The sequence below is a fragment of the Coptis chinensis genome, chromosome 2 (assembly GCF_015680905.1).
Source record: "Coptis chinensis isolate HL-2020 chromosome 2, ASM1568090v1, whole genome shotgun sequence".
Classification (NCBI taxonomy): Eukaryota; Viridiplantae; Streptophyta; class Magnoliopsida; order Ranunculales; family Ranunculaceae; genus Coptis; species Coptis chinensis.
Window position 1 is genome coordinate 80,064,274 of NC_141457.1, and position 18,186 is coordinate 80,082,459.

The 18,186-nt window shown below is 37.7% G+C and overlaps 1 pseudogene; it reads left to right on the forward strand.

The window, feature by feature from the left end:
• The first annotated feature begins 2,837 nt into the window (after positions 1-2,837).
• On the forward strand, positions 2,838-2,931 carry LOC147518138 (small nucleolar RNA R71; annotated as a pseudogene).
• The last annotated feature ends 15,255 nt before the right edge of the window (positions 2,932-18,186 follow it).

Here is an 18,186-nt window from a genome sequence, read left to right on the forward strand (position 1 = left end):
TCTGAGAAAACATGCAAGAGTAGAAAACGTGAATTATGTTATACGTGGACTTAGGATCCGGTACTTACAGCCACACACTCCATAGGGAGGGCCCGGTTACCTTAATGGTGCACTCACCAATATATGGAAATCAAAGGAAATGCACCAAACACAAAAGTTGAGTCGTTTATAGTCAGATACTCGAGACTTATCTAACATATGTATGATCATGCAGTTTATCATATATCAACAACCGAAATAATTGTGGATCATTCCATAAATAAATATCACAGAAAACATATCCAACCACAATCAAGCACCAAGATTTCCTATGACGCACCCTAGTGAAATGAAAGCGAAGTCGGTTAACCCTATTACGTAACCTAGCATGCACCTTCTTTTTCGTTTTTGAATGAGTGGGTGTTCTAGTAAATAAGTGTGGAAAAGTGAATGGTTATGTAGAATATGGTGGATATGGATAAGTTGTAGAACACAGACCCGTAAAACAATGAGGATGTGGTTTTAGCACAAAACTCATTCATTTGTGTGTGTAGGTCCGTCTCAAGTCCGAAATGAAGGTGTCAAATGGTTTGTCCTTCTAAAGTATTTGTTTACTAGGTGGATTTAAATACTTATGAAGCACAGAAGAAACAAAAGGATCGAGTGCAAACTCGAGATTCCTTTGAAAGGGTGGAAGGAGGGGAATCGAGGTGGTTGTTGTGCAAAGTAGTTCTTGATAGGGTGAATCATCACCTGCTCTAAGAAACTCATCGAATTGCTCATCTAGATTGGTCATATCCACGTTACTATGATAGTCCTCTATATCTTTGAGAAAGTCATCTATCTCCTCCTCATCCGTAATATGTGTATCGACTAGTGTAGGGATGGAAATGTTAGAGTCTGATCTTCCAAAGGAAAGAAATTTGGGCATATGATTATCAGGGAACGTGTTGTTGAAATAATCTCAAGCAAAGCTCTCGATCATGCTAACCTCTCCATCCATAGACGAATCGGGTAACTGTGTCTTTGTTTTAAAAACATTGACTTCAACAGCAAGATGGCCAAAAGACATGGACATTGAACCATCACGGCAATTAATGAGCGCATTGGCAGTTGCCAGAAAAGGATGCCCTAAGATGATCGGGACAGAGTCGTTAACGACTTCTGTGTCGAGGATGACAAAATCAGCCGGATAGTAAAAATCCTGAATTTTTACCAGAACATTTTCGACGACACCCTTAGGATACTTAATAGACCGATCAGCTAATTGCAACGTCATTTTAGTGGGTTGCATCTCATCTAGACCTATTTGTCTATACAAATAAAACGGGAGTAAGTTAACACTAGCCCCCAGGTCTAATAATGCGGTCGTTGTATAAGAATCTCCTAAAGTGCATTGTACCGTAGGACGACCAGGGTCCTTGTACTTAACAATTCCATTATATTCAGATAGAGTTGGGAATTGTTCTATTAAAAAGGCATCTTTTGGCATATTGGTCTTACGCCTAGTAGTACACAATTCCTTAAGAAACTTAGCATGGTGTGGTAGCTTTTTTATAGCTTCGAGGAAGGGAAGGTTTATAGTTAGATTCTTGCAAACATCCCTAATCTCCTCATAATTTGTATACCTAGTTAACATGGCTAATTTTTGTGGAAACGGTGGTTTCTGTCTATATTTAGCAATGGTATTACCTGGATGTTTAACCATGGCTTTCTATTTCTTAGGTTTTGTTGTAACTGGTACCTCTACAGTGGTAGGCTCTTCAGTTTCTATTTCGGTATATAGTAATATAGCAGTTGTAGGGGCTACTGGTGGGGTAACTATAGGCATAGTTACTTTGTTATCAACCACTCTGCCAGAACGGAGAGTGGTGATGGCATTTAGCTCACCTACATTTTCATACTCATTACTAGTATTATCGGTTACCTCAAAGGCTGTATTTGTTATTTTAGGATTAGGTATTTCGTGACCTGGCAACACACCTTTGGGTTGGGCTTTATCTGGAGCCAACTGTTTGGTTAAATTATTAACGGATTGTAGAAGCTGTTGGTTAGATTGAGCCATGGTTTGGAAAAGTTTTTGGCTCACTTGTATGAAGGTGTCAAGACGATCCGGTTGTGTGGGTGTAGTAGTCACGGGTGGTGTGACTGGAACTATTTCACGTGAATTATTTATGGGTAGATTTTGATAGTTATTATTTACCGGAACGATACCTCTATTAGCATTATAATTATTATAACTACTTTGACTTTGTGCTTGACCTTGACGAGGTTGCACTTGGTTGTTATAATTATTAAAATTCCCCTGACCCTGTCCTTGTCATAGTGGGGCTTGGTTAAACCTGTGCGTAGGCCTAACATATTGATTATTGTACCCTTGAGGTGTGACGTTTTGGTTATTTCTCCAACCGAAGTTGGGATTTTGTCTCCAAGGGGCGTTAGGTTCACTATTTATGGAACAAGCCTGTTCATAGGCAATAGGACAGTTGGAGTCGGGATGCTCAGGGCTCCAACAGAAACTACATGGATTTGAATTTACATTCATGACGGGGATAGGCTTTTGTTGAACAGAAATGGCCTCTACCTTTTTAGTGAGTGATTCGATTAGAGTTTTAAGCTTGGAATCGTGTTTAATTTCAAACATACCGGCGGCCTTAACTGTATTAGAAGAACTAGCGGAGCGGTGGATATCATCACTACCCCCCCAGTTGTTATTTCGCTTAGTTTGATCCTCTAAAAGTTTATAAGCCTCCGAGGCTCCTTTGCTTAAAAAACTACCCCCATTCATTATGTCTAGGACTTCTTTATGGTGGTGTAGAAGTCCTTTGAAAAAGGCACGAACTAACGTGTCTTTCGCTAAGTTATGATGTGGACACTCTATAAGGAGATCGGTGAAACGATTCCAAGCCTCTGAAAATGTTTCATGAGGATTTTGTCGAAAGAAATGAATCTTGGAAAGCATCTCATCCGTCTTTAGGGGTGGGTAAAAATGTTCCATAAACAAGTGAACAAGTTTAACCCACGAGTCCACGTAATTAGGGCGCTTTAGCGTTAACCAAGACGCCCCTTATCGGGCTAAGGTGAAAGGGAATACCCGAGTTTAATTTGTTCCGCACCAACCGTAGGATGGTGGAATGTTGTTAGGACTTGTTCAATCCTACGCGATGTAGCCGATAAGGTTTTTCATGGTCTAATCCATGAAAAACGGGTAACAAATTAAAATATTTGGGGATTCGAAATCCCCAATCGGGTCCGCTAGAACAATGCAAGATTTGGGGCTATCGCCAAGGCTTTGTAGAAGTCGAGAGAGAGGAGTCTCTTCTTCGTCGGGCATTATGTCAGGTGATGTGTGTGAAATAGTAGCTAGAGGTGCAGTGGGTGGTATACTAGATAGACTTGTTTGTTGACGTTGTTGTGTAATTACGCTACGTGTTTTGTTCGCCGGACCTTAATCTCATACAAGGCTAAAACCAAACTTAGCTAAACACATCAACACTCCAAACAATTCTGATATACTAGTATAAACCTCTAACAGGAGATGCGAGGTGTGGAAGAAAGGAATACCTGATTGCGCCCTTGCTTCGCTTATGAATAGCGTCTTGTTTATGCGTGTTCAGTGTATATAACAAGTTAGAACACTGAAAAATATGAAAATCAAAGTTCGAATCAAAACTGTCAAAATCCGGAAAAATTTGCTAAAGTCGGTCGTCGCTGCATAGAAGCCGTCATGTCCCGTAACTTGGTATTCCAGAGTTTCAGGGCGGGTCACGCTCCACAAGGGGGCGGGTCGCGCTCTTGCTCCAGGCTATAGGGCGCAGGTGCGCTCTGCTAGGGCGCGGTCGCGCTCAGTGTTATTTTGTCGGAACTTTCCAACGTTAAATCGGATAACCACAGTATGAATCAAACACGGGTGGGTGGGTGAAATGGGACTTTAAGAAAAGTACTAACACTACGAAAACAATACGAAAGTGAAACTAAGATGGCAGCGGCGCCATTTGATAAAAGTGAAATTGACTAGCTTACCTACGAAATGAACGATGAAACTCAAAACGTAAGTAAACTAAAACTAATCTTATGTGCCTATATTTTATCAAAGATTTCTACTCTCAATCCTATGAGATATAGTGGAGTAGAGTGATTCGTTCCACTCCTAGTCCTTCCGCATGCTGTGTTATCACGTGTAATTACTCTACTTAAGGTCTAATGAGAGATTTTACTTAAAAGGCAACTAGACTACGATGCAACTACCCACAAGATGCCACTAGTCGGTTATCAAAATAACTAAGGGAATGCTACATTGATTCAATGATAAGGAGTTAGAGGGGATTGATTCCACCTAAACTTCGACTTAATCCTATTAACGGCATTTAATCGTCAGAATCCGAATTGAATCGCCCCAGAAACAATTGGTTCTTCCTAATCCCTAATTACACATGGCATTCCTACCAATTCATAACTAGCATGTGAATGATTAAACCCATTCTCATGGTGAACTAATCATTTCTAGAGTGGAAAGGAAATTACGGCGATTCTACGATAGTCGGAATCAAGCTTTCATCAAGGCTTCTCAACCCCCTCTAATGGAGGTTTAGCCGAGAATCATTACGCAATCATTTTCGATTAAAGTTAAACAAAACATGATATAAAGAATTGAAATTTACTAATCTAAATTAAACAATAATTAAAATCTAATTAATAACTATGAATTGAATAACAAGTAGTAAATGAATAAGATCTAACACAAATGTAAATGACAAGAATCGAAATTTAACAACTAGCTATTTTATTAATCAAACTAATTAAGACTAATGATTCTAATAGTTTAATCTAAAACAAGAATTGGATTTGAAATTAAACTTAATTAAAACAATTAAATCTAGATCTAGAAGCTATTCTAATGACTACTTTCTATTATAAGCTCCTTTATTTTCTAACCTAAAAATCTACTATTCTCTACTAAAAAATCTACCATTAACAAAGAGCTAATCTTTTGTTTTTATACTTTCAGATCTAAAAATCGTGCATGGCCTTGGAGCCATGTTTTGGGCCAGAGAATCAGGCCCAAAACCCAATTCTTTCAGTAAAAAATGGCCTCTTCAGCTGCAGTTGGCTTCAACAGACTTTTCGTCCACTTCTGCTCCTCTGATTGGATCACGGCTTAGACCATTGGAAATCTCTTTCTGAGCCGGTCGTTTTGACATAAGGTAGGCCCCATTCCGAGGTCTGAGTCCAAAGATATAGCCTTCGGAAGTTCTCACGACTTTAGTGTCTTTGTTTTACGCGCCGACTTTTCAGCTTTTGACCGGGCTTTAGAAAGGCTTTGTCTTCTTGAATCTTGGCCTTTAATCACGGAACTCCTTAGTAACTGACCTTTGCTCCTTTATCTCGCTAAAGTGGCACATTTCTGCACAAAATAGACTTTGAAGGCTGAAATGCATAAAAACACGTAATCAGTGTTAACTCTTAATTATTACTCATATAATTGGTCTAAAAGTATGTCTGTTACCTGGTTAAAACTACAGTTTTGGGCTCTTATCAAGATGAAAACTGGAATTTCAGTGTTTTGGGCACAGGTCGCGCTTGGATGAAACTCTGGCTGACAGTGCTTGGGGAGCGGGTGGCACTCCACTAGGGCGCAGGTGCGCTCCGAGCTGCAGAGTTGCTAAAATGGAGAAGAAAAATGGGAAGCGTGGGAGTGAAAGGTGAGAGATGAATCTTAGGTGTAGTGTGGGTTGTGAGTGTAGAATGAATGAAGTTTTTATAGGTTTTAAGTTGCTAAAACGAATCGAGAAGTTGCCGAAAAGCCTTAAGGCAATTGCCGGAAACAAAAAATTTCAAAACCGAAAATGGAAACAACCCATATTCTTGATTCTAAAACAACCTTAATATCTTTTAGATTTAATTTAGAATAGTAACTTCTAAACTCTTTTAGATTTCATCCTATCAGAACATCTAATTATAGGTATGGCCATATCGGCAATATTCTCAACCATCACTCCAAAACAACTTATAAAATTGAGGATCATATAACAAATCATGCTAGAGTAAATAATACCACCCCTAAACAATTCAGGAAGGTGGGATTAACAATAAAATCAAAGCATAATTTGAAAAACTAAATTATATTCAAATTCAAATTCAAATACAATTAACTACCGAATTTAAATTTAATTACAAAATTTAAAAAACTTAATATTCGAACTAATAAAAACAATAAAAACAACTAAATAACATCGAAACAACATATTTTTAGAAAACCTAGACACGTGATGAAGATGGACCTTGAGATGGAGATTAGGCCTGGGATGAAGATGGGGCCTGCGATGAAGAAGAGCCCGAGCCATCCGTCTTTTGATGACAACGCTCATGCCTGTCAGACTTATCTTAAACAGAAACCTCCATGGGTGGCATGCGTCGTAGAATCTCTACTTTCGAACAGGTATTTGTGCTTCCATCTCGCCTTCATCTCTCAGATAATCTAAACCCGACGTACCGGAGGATTGTCTCCATGTTATAGTGGAGATCCGACTGGCTCTTGTCGAGCATTTCAAAATTCGTCTGAAGGGTATTTTGTTTCATTCGATTTTAATCTGCCTATCTCGTATATCTTGACAAATAGCATAAATGCAATGCACGCCAGTATGCAACACTGACATGCGTTCTGAATCAGACGTACACCTCTCTAAGGCATCTTCATCCAAACATGTCATGTCCTCCCTTTCCTCATCCATATCAACCATCCTGTCCTCCGACAACATCCAAGTCTTTTGGATACACTCCCTATAAATAATTTCGTTTGAATGCAATTTCAACATAGTCCGCTGAGTTCTTGGTTCCCCCACCCCCCCAAGACAACATTATCTTCGTAATTAAAGTAGGAAATGGTGCAATACTCTTGCCAACTCCTCTAATCATATTTATCAAAAACTCGAGGATACATAATTTATACCTCTTCTTTTGCAATATCCAAATAACGTGTAGACATGTCAAACCGATGTTGCTCACTTTCTCCTTCCCAATGACGTTCTTACCAATCTACTGAGCTACAGCCAGTTGGTTGGTTCGCAGCGATAATTGTCGAGCACAATGAGAATTCAGATTGTATTGACCCTCCATGAGAGTGTCTTTTATCAAAGTAGGAACTCCAGTATACTGGGATTCCTGCACGGTGGCTTCGAGGTGGCGTGCAGGCGTAATGCCTACAATCTCAGCCAATTTCTCTATTGATAATTTTCTCCACGTCCTGGCCACCTTCATGAAAATTTTCTGTCCATCCAACTCTCTCTTCTTATAAAATTGTTCTACTAAATCGGAGTAGTAGAAATCATCTGTCGAGTACCACAACCTATTCCAATTCCTTCTAATCATCTTATCACCGAAAAGCGGCGCGAAGCGATCGGCTGTAAACGCTTGTTCCAGCAAAATCCTTCGCCTTTGAGCCATTGAGATTTTGGAATGATTTGGGGGTGTAAATGGAATGTGGGGATGGAGTTTGAGACAACCTCACTAACAAAACAATGGTGGTGGCACGGTAGTGGCGCGACAGTTCGAGTTTTTTCAAAAGTTTTACTGTTTTGGCAGTTGCAATTGTTGGAGATGGCGGTGGGGAGGTTGTGAGGAAGGTTTGCAGTGGGTTTAACTTTGGGCGTGGGTGTATTGAGGTTTCTTTTTTTATTTATTTATTTTTTATTTTGGTTAAGGTTTGGAAGCTTTGTTAATGGTGGAAGTTAAAAAAATATTGCAATTCTGTTTTAGAATTAGAGGAAGAAGACGCACGTGCGTCACACGTGCATTCTTTGGGCCCAAGCCCAAATCGTGTTTTCGAAATTCGTCAATTTTTTGCACAGTTCAACCTAAAATTGCCGCTTTGTTACCGGTCCAATTTATGCGAATAAGATATGGAAACGATCAGGAGAGAATTTCCAATCCAATGATACATAAAACACTCTATTCCAACCGTGGGTGACAAATGAGAAGATGGAAAATGCCTTGAAGTGCGTGTATGACGTAAGTTATGCGAACGAATGAAATCTAATTTTGTAGATAATGTCAACCCGAATCGAAATACAATTAAATGGCCTCAGCAACACAAATGGAAAGTCGGACAATCCCGGATGGAAAACGAACACCTGACCCCCAAACAAATTTTTGGCAATGAATTTTAGAAAATTTGTTTTAACGTGGGTCTTTTAAGGTCAGATTCCCGAGACATCTAAATTAACGTGGGTCTTTCGTCATAGCGTCAAGGGAAAAATGGATGTTGACAGGGTGTGACTCACGAGGTCGCAGGGAAGAGTTGTAAAAGAGTTGAAGGAAATCTTCCTCAATTTCCTCTACGTCCAAGGAGTCCTTGTCGAAGTTGGAACTTCCAAAGGAAAGGAATTTGTGCATCTGGTCATCTGAAAACGTGGTTTTGAAATAATCATTAGCAAAGCTCTCGATCATGCTAACCACTCCATCGATATTCATATCAGGAAACTGTTTGATTGTTTTAAAAACATTGACCTCAGCGGAAAGATGGCCAAAGGACAAGGATATCGAACCATCGCGGCAGTTTATAAGTTCGTTGGCAATTGCCAAGAAATGGCACCCTAAAATGATCGGAACAGAATCATTAGCGACTTCTGTATCGAGGATAACAAAATCCACAGGATAGTAGAAATCTTGAACCTTAACCAACACATTTTCCACTACACCCTTAGGATATACTTGATAAACCTATCAGCTACTTGCAACGTCATTGTTGTAGGTTGCATTTCCTGTAGACCTATTTGTGTATATAAATAATAAGAGAGTAAGTTAACACTCTCCCCGAGGTCTAATAAAGCAGTGGTCGTGTGAGTATCCCCTAAGGTGCATTGTATAGTAGGACGACCAGGGTCCTTGTACTTAACGATTCCATTGTGTTCCGTTAAAGTTGGAAACTGTTCTGGTAAAAACGCGTCTTTAGGAATCTTTGTCTTACGCCTAGTAGTGCACAACTCTTTAAGAAACTTAGCATGGCGAGGTAATTTTTTAATTGCTTCCAGAAAAGGTAACTTTATCGTTAGATTTTTAAAAACTTCCCTAATCTCGTAAAAGTTTGTATCCCTGTTTAACATAGTTAATTTCTGGGGAAATGGTGGTTTCTCTCTATATTTAGCGTATGGATCAACTAGATGTCTAACCTTTGCTTTCTGTTTCTTAGGTTGTGGTTTAACTAGTACCTCGATAGGTAGGATCTTCCGTTATCATTTTGGTATCTAGTTCGATATCCGGTGTAGGGATTACTGGTGGGGTAACTATAGACATAGTTACTTTGTTATCAACCACTCTGCCAGAATGGAGAGTGGTGATAGAATTTATTTCACCTACGTTTGCATTTTCATTACTAGTATTACCGTTTACCTCAAAGGTTGTGTTTGGTGTTTTAGGATTAGGTATCGCTTGTCCTGGAAACACACCTTTGGGTTGTACTTTCTCTTGTGCTAACTATTGTAAGGAAAGTTGGATGGCTTGTAAAATTTGTTGTTGAGATTTCATAAAGGTATCGAAATGATCCGGTTGTAGAGGAGTGTTAGCTATAGGTTGTGTGACAGGAACTATGTCACGTTGATTATTAATTGGTGGATTTTGATAGTTATTATTATTAACCAGAATGATACCTCTATCAGCATTATAATTAATATTGTTATAATTATTATAATTACCCTGACCTTGTCCTTGACGTGGTTGAGTTTGGTTGTCATAATTATAATTACCCTGACCTTGTCCTTGACCTTGTCGTGGTGGGCCTTGGTTATAATTATTTGCTGGCCTAACATTTTGATTATTAAACCCTGGAGGTGTTACTTGTTGATTATTTCTCCAACTGAAGTTGGGATGTTGTCTCCAAGGGGCGTTAGGAATAGGAAAACTATTAATTAAGCAAACGTTATCTTGTTGTAATGTTTGTTGTTCGTAAGCGAGAGGACAATAGGATTCGGGATGCTCTGGACTCAAACAGAAATTACATGGATTGGTGTTGACATTCATGACGGGAATAGGCTTTTGTTGAATAGAGATAGCCTCTACCTTTTTAGTGAGAGATTCGATTAAATTTTTAAGTTCAGGGTCGGGTTTCATCTCAAACATACCGGCGGCCTTAACTGTTGTAGAAGAACTAGCGGAACGAGAGATATCGTCACTACCCCCCAGTTATTATTACGCTTAGTTTGATCTTCTAAAAATTTATAAGCCTCTGAGGCTCCCTTACTGAGGAAACTACCCCTATTCATTATGTTAAGCGCCTCCTTGTGGTGGTGTAACAGTCCCTTGAAAAAGGCACGAACTAGCATGTCTTTTACGAGGTTATGGTGTGGACACTCTATAAGTAGATCGGTGAATCGATTCCAAGCCTCTGAAAATGATTCATGAGGATTCTATCGAAAGAAATGAATCTTGGAAAGCATTTCATCAGTCTTCAGTGGTGGGTAAAAATGTTCCATAAACAGTTGAGCAAGTTTAGCCTACGAGTCCACAGAATTAGGCGCTTGGGCAGTTAACCAAGACGCCGCCTTGTCGGCTAAGGTGAAAGGAAACACCCTTAGTTTAATTTGTTCAGCACCAACCATAGGATGGTGGAATGTAGTAAGGACTTGGTCAATCCTACGCATGTGCTGATAAGGTTTTTCATGGTCAATCCTAACCATGAAAAACAAGTAACAAATTAAATATATTTGGGGGGATTTGGAAATCCACCACTGGGTCAGATATAACGATGCAAGATTTTGGGCTATCGTTCAAAGCTTTGTAAAAGTGAGAGAGAGAGGAGACTCTCTTTCTTCAGCCATTATTTCAGGTGGTGTGTGTGGTATATTAGTTAGAGGTGTAGTGAGTGGTATACTAGAAAGGCGTGTTTGTTGACGTTTCTAATTGATTACGTTAGGCATTTGTCTTCGCCCTAACCTTAATCTCATGCAAGGCTAAGACCAATCTTAACGAAACACAATAACACTCCAAACAGTCCTGATATACTAGTATGAACCCCTAATAGGAGATGCGAGGTGTGGAAGAAAAGAGTACCTGAATGCCTCCCTGCATCGCTTATGAATAGCGTCTTGTTTACTCTTGCACAGTGTGTATAACAAGTTAAAACACTAAAAACCTTGAAAGAAATGGAACTTTGAAACAAACCTATGGAAATCATGCAGCTTCAGCAGAGGGCGCAGGTCGCTCAGAATAGGCCTAGGTACGGCGTAGGTCGCGCTTAGGTCAAGCTGAAGTTCAAGGCGTTTGGGCGCGGGGTGCGCTCGAACTTAGCCTTGGTAGGGCGCGGGTCGCGCTCAGGGGAAAACTGGAGTTCCAGGCATTTGGGTGCGGGTGGCACTCCAATTTAAGCTGCCTAGGGCGTGAGTCGCACTCCGTGTAATTCTGCGAGGAAAAATTTCACTACTAAAATGGACAACCACAGTTAGAATCAAACAAGGGTAGGTGGGTTTTGGGACTTTGGAAGACTAACAATTCTAAAGAAAACAATACTAAAGGGAACTAAGATGGCAACGGCTCCATTTGATAAATGTAAAATGAATAATTCTACCTACGAATAAATGATAAAATTCAAACGCAAGTAAAACTAAAACTTATACGAATTCTAATTTATCAAAGATTTCTACACTGGATACTATTGAAATAGAGTTGGAATAGAAGATTCGTTCCACTCCTAGTTCTTTACCATTCAATGTTTTCTAATATTCCAAATCTATCCAAAGTCTAATGAGAGTAATGGTGGGATTATACTACGATGCAAATTCAAATAACAAAATACTAACTATAATGATTCAACTACGAAATACTACGGAATACTAAGGTTTGAATCTAGATAAAGAATTAGGGGGAATTGAATCCACCTTAACTCGACTTAATCAACTAACAAGATTCGTCGTGATCCAAATTTCAATGCTTCGTATATCAAAATGGTAATTCTAATCCCTAATTATACATGACATCTCTACCAATTAATAACTAGCATGTGAAGCAACCAAACCCATTCTCATAGTGAACTAATCACTTTCTAGAATTGAATAGATTATCACGACAATTTCTAAGTTAACAAAGATCAAGCTTCATTAAGGCTTCTTCAACCCCCTCTAATGGCGGTTTAGCCTAGAATCATTATGGTCCCATTTCCAATCGAAATTGAATAAAACATAATATAAAGATTCTAACTTTATTAAATTCAACTAAACAATAATTGAAATATAAATTAACAACTAAGAAATTATTAAATAACAAAGAATTGAAATTAGATCTAAGCAATTTTAAATAACAAAATCAAAATTATCAAGAACTAACTATTTTATTTATCTAATAAATGATAAACAATGATTCCAATAACTAATCTAAAACAAGGAATGAAAACTAATTAATTAACTAATTCAAAAACTCAAAACTAGATCTAGATTATTCTCTAATGTCTCCCTTCTATCCTAACCTAATTGATATTTAAGAGCTAAGTCTTGTATGTGGAAATGGAGGAGACCAGATCCACATTTTCGTGCATGGGCTGAGGAGCCATGTTTTGGGCCGAAAAATTGAGCCCAAAGCCCAATTTCTTCAGTCCACAAGGCCCTTTTCAGCTAGCTTTGACTTCAACAGACTTTTTGTCCACTTATACTCCTCTGATTGGGTCAAGGTTTGGACCGTTGGAAATCTCTTTCCGAGCCGGACCTTTTAAATAAGGTACGCCCAATTCCGAGGCCTGAGTCCAAAGATACGGTCTTCGGAAGTTCTACTAATTTTTGTGTGTTGTTTCTGCCCGCATTAACTTTGACTTTTCAGCTTTTGACCAGGCTTTACAAAGGCTTTTTCTCCTTGAATCTTAGCCTTTAATCACATAACTTCTTAGCAACTGACTCTTGCTCCTTTATCTCACCAAAGTGCCACATTTCTGCACATAATTGACTTCAATGCCTGAAATATATAAGAACACGTAATCAGCATTAACTCTTATTTATTACTCGTATAATTGGTCTAAAAGTATTATTGTTAAGGGGTTAAAACTAAAGGTTTGAGCTCTTATCAATGACCGTTAGCAAAGTCGATGTACATGTCCGCCCATGTAGATTTTCCATAAGTCATGTGAATTTAATTTCTTTTAAAGCTTGCATGACATTATTGAGAATTTTAGATGAACTTCCTAAACAACTACTTCCATTAAGGTCATTTGTTAAAGCAATTCTATTCCTTCGACACATTTTTGGAGCCAAATTGGTTATTAAGCTTAGCTATATACTACCACATGTCATGCTCATATTGGTGGTGAAGAATGTTTGATTTGTTGCCCTATAGTGCCACGTGTTGTATTGTGGTAGGAGTATAAAAGGATAATATTATGTACATACATACTGGAATTAGGCTTAGTATTTGAACCTTTTGATGAAAGAATGAGATAAAATGATAAATAACAGTACGGTGAAGGGCAAAAATGTAAGTATGGGTGTCAAAATAAGGATGGGCACATAAAATAATGATTTTTACTATTGTTACATCAAGGTGGAATTTTTAAAAATAGTGAACATTACATACTCCAATTACAATAATTAATTAATTAATATTTGACTGTTGCCTAATAAGCACCCAAAACTGCAATATAAAACCCCATAGAGACATAACATTTTGGTTAATTATGTGTTTAATAATCGTGAAATAATTATATTTTTCTACTTTCACAGGTTTTCGCAGTCAATGTAAAAATGATGATAAAACTAGTATTTAAGCATGGAATAGTGTTTCTATGGTACCTGAAGTATTCCTACTTAGCACATGTAAAGCTCAACAAAGCCTGACTAATGCTCGGGGATTCAAACAAGACATTTCGAGGTCATAATTGGATTAACATGCAGAAAAATCATCAAACTTCCGATGCTTATATCTTTTAAACCTAGACTCCGATTTCAGCAAGTGAACTATCAAAATGATCAATGCGGTGAGTTCTACGTAAACACGGGACTTTGTAAAAACTCAACATCCAGACCCACCACTAGTCAAAGCACGTGGATCCCACCACGCGGGACCACCCAATTGAGTTTATCCATTATTGAGCAAGTGAACAAAGTCAAGGAAATTATTAGCACATGACACCATGCCACAAAACAAGGACCTAACATGAGTAAATGGTGAAAAATAATGGACATAAAATACTTCATCAGAATAAATAATGGAGACTTTTGTGCACATACAAGTGCCATTTTCTTTATTTGGAAAAGAGATAGGAATTCTTGAAACATTCACGTAGTTAGCATTCCATTCGCAATTCATTATTAGTTTTAGTTTAGAGAAAAACTTGTAGTCTTTAATAGAGTTCTCTCCATAATTATAATTAAATATTCATCTTCTTCTTTCAATTGAATTAGTTATTGATAGGATTTTAACCCGTCTAAATAAATATACTAATTAAACCATACTTTATAATAATACTCGCAAGCGCATAAGGTCAACTGTAGTAGGTATGCAAATACGAGGTCGATCCTACATAGAATGCGTGTTTGGGATAATTGAGTACTAAAATAATACTTAACCTAATCCGAACAATGGTATCTTGAATGGAAGTTGAATTACTAATAACTAAGTAAATCTAATTAAACTATTCTATGAAAGCAATAGAATTTAACTATCAATGGAGAAAGTACTAATAATGCATTCGAATCCACTCTAGACCATGATAGATTATCTCACTAATTCAAAGTTCTCTTTTTATTAGGAGTAACACGAGGGAAAGGTAACCCGTTCTTGCTCAAATATATTAGAACGTGTAATTATTAACAATTCTAACAAATAGTGGTGATTGAATTTCAGCATACAATTATATAAATCCCTAGCAAAAGTTGTCTTTTTATAGCACAACTTTTCACAGACTTAATTAAACGTAGACACGATCCTTTTATATCAACAAGAGAATAATCTAACTATTAACTAGTCAAGACATGAAACTTAACATGCAAGATATAGTTAATGAAAGTAATCCTATTAATATCAGAGAAATCAACCAAGTTTTATCATTAAATTCTAAGTCAGAGAACAATAAACCAATTCAACCTCAAAAACCTTTTCAAGTCTAGGGTTGTATCTAAGCCATAGCTTGGAATTTAGCTAGACATAATTTATAGAACAATAAAAATTGAAGGGAAAGAAGCCATAAACAAAATCAAAATCCTGTTATGGTGTCTTCTTCTCCAAATCGTATGTTCCAACAGTGCAATAACTCCATCTCCTACTCTCGACTTCTCTACTATATTAATCTCCTGTTTTATTGCTTATGAGGTCCTTCTCCAATTTGCTCTTTTCTTCTACTCTCGGCCAATCTCATGTTGTCTCTTTTCTATTGTTTTTCTTTTCTGTATTCAGGAGGCTCCCTTCAATCTTGGTTTTATTTAGGGCATGCAAGAGTTTGGACTGATTTAGGAAGGTTTCCTTCGGTGTTTAATGATAAGTGCTCAAAAAGTGCAATTTAACCCTCGATTATGCGTCTTGTTTAGCCATCTTAGTGGACTAATAGTGTTTGTAAGTTATGTTTTATGATTCTACATTTGAAAAAGAGAGTTTTGTGGAATATTAGAGAAAAAGGGGTGAAATGGAGCAATTCGGAGAATTAAGGATCACATGGGAAGCTCGTGGACAATCATGGAGAAGGCCAAGGAATTGAAGCTATTAAAGATGCGACTTGGACCTATTTTAAAGCCTATTTGGAAGCCCAAGGCCAAAGGATTCGTTGCTTGGACCAAAACCCACAAAAGAGGAAAGAAGGATGGAGCAAAAGAGGAAAAATAGAGTCTCGCGTCTGAGACACGACTATCGTGCGTCAAGACGCTGATAAGTGCTCAAAAAGTGCTATTTAACCCTCGATTATGCCTTTTGTTTAGCCATCTTAGTGGACTAATAGTGTTTGTAAGTTATGTTTTATGATTCTAAAGGAGAAAAAGTGAGTTTTGTGGAATATTAGAGAAAAAAAGGTAAAACGGAGCAATTTGGAGCATTAAGGATCACATGGGAAGCCCGTGGACAACCATGGAGAAGGCCAAGGAATTGGAACTATTAAAGATGCGACTTGGACCTATTTTAAAGCCTATTTTGAAGCCCAAGGCCAAAGGATTCGTTGCTTGGACCAAAGCCCGCAAAAGAGGATAAAAGGATAGAGCAGAAGAGACAAAATCGGCTAACGTGTCTGGGACGCATGGATCGAGCATCTAGACGCATTAATTGCGTCTGAGATGCATGAATAGTGCGTCCAGATGCATGGATCGACACTGTAGCCAATTTCTTCTCAGTTTTGGAGACGAAGTTGGACTCTGAAAGAAGTCTATTTGTATTAGGAAACAAATGATGGTTTGGAATGCTTCTAGAGCTCATTGTAACCTCTATAAATAGAGGACCTAAGTGCCTCATGTAATTTGCCAATTCACTTATATTCTTGTCTCCAAAACTTGAGGCAGAGAGAGATTAATAATAAAAGATCGGTTTTAACTAGCTAAGTCTTAATAAATTAGTCTTTCTAGTCTTATGTTCTTCGACTCTTCTTCTTCTCATTCTTCGTGTTCTTTCTTCTTTATGGAAGGCTGATTTTCTCCTTCAAGGGAGAAGATGAAGCCGGTGCTTAGGGTTTGTTGATTCTTTTGGTTCATGGTGTTCTTCAATCAGGTTAGTTCTTTATGTTTTTAGTTATTAGTTCCATTGCCCAGACCAGGGGATGGAAGTATAGATTAAGGTTTTTATTTATTGCAATGGAATATCATGCTAGTTTAGGGTTTTATTTATTGCAATTGAATATTTGCTAGTGACATGTTTTTATTTATTGCAATTGAATATAATGCTAGAATAGGGTTTTATTTATTGTAATTGAATATTATACTATTATTCTCTACTTTTCTTCTAGTTGTGTAATGTTTTAGAGTAAGGGAAGTATTCCTTGTGTTTGCCTTAGATGGTGATTCATTGAATAGCTACCCAAGCTCACATAAAAGGAAAGAAGATACTAGTAACATGAACATAGGAACAACCTTAAGTAGAGTTATTCGTTAACGATGTTTCGTCCAAGAGGGGATCAACACTCGCTCGATTGCCTTATTGTAGTCTACTTGTGAGAACAACCATGAAGCAGAAGGTCATAGATCAAAAATATTAGTGGATTCTAATCTCTTGAATTCCCTCTCTTATAAATTCTCAATAGTTTAGTTTAGTTTAGTTTAGCATTAGAATCTACAATATCTATAATAATAGTTTTTAATCCCTCAAACCCCCTTTCCAGTCCTGTCCTTCATATAAACATACACTTAAAAGTGGAACGGTACCCTACTCATTCTTTACTTATTAAGGGATAATTAGGTTTTGATATGTTTCTATTTTGTTCAACGACCATCATCTATCTGCATCATCCATATACAATCTACATACACAAAAAGAGGCTTGTCAAATGGCGCCGCTGCCGGTTTAAGTTGTTTATGTTTAACGTTTTCTTTCAAGATTAGAATTTTGGATCTTGAGGTAATTTTTGCTGCATCATCCATCCTTTTAAGAAAGAAAGAAGCTTGAAGGACATCTTGAAGACAAGATCTACCATCCATGTTAGTTGAATCTTCATTCTTTTTATTTCATTCTTAATATAGTTGTATCGTAGTTTAGTTTTATTGCTTTCTTAGTATAGTTGCATCATAGTTTAGTTTTATTGTTTTCTACTATAATTGCATTTAGGGCCTTTTTAACAATTGAAGTTGTAAGCCAACACAGCGAAACATCAAACTCTAGTGTTTCTTGTCTGAATCTTGACAAACGGACTATCGTCTGTGGGCCGTGGTACTTAAGCAATCCAAGTGATTCACCATAACCCTAGAAGAGACAACTTTAGATAACGGGAGAGATACTAGCTGCAAAGCCAAACCCAGTTGAAGGAAAGTAGTTTTGCATATTAGTATAATTTAGAATAGTTGCATATTAGTTTAATTATATTCAAGCATAGTAAGATAGTTTTCATCATCTTCGCATAGCAAGTAGACTAGACAGGATTGATACAATGGCTGCACGCAATGATGGAGGTGTTGTGGACACCAATAATCCTGAAGCTATCCCACCCATGCAAGCACAACAGAGGAAGAAGCTGAGCGATTTCTATTCGCCAATCATTGGAGACCCACCCAGTAGTATTGTTTTTCCAGAGACAGAATCTAACCAGGTTTGAACTTAGAGCATCGGAATCTC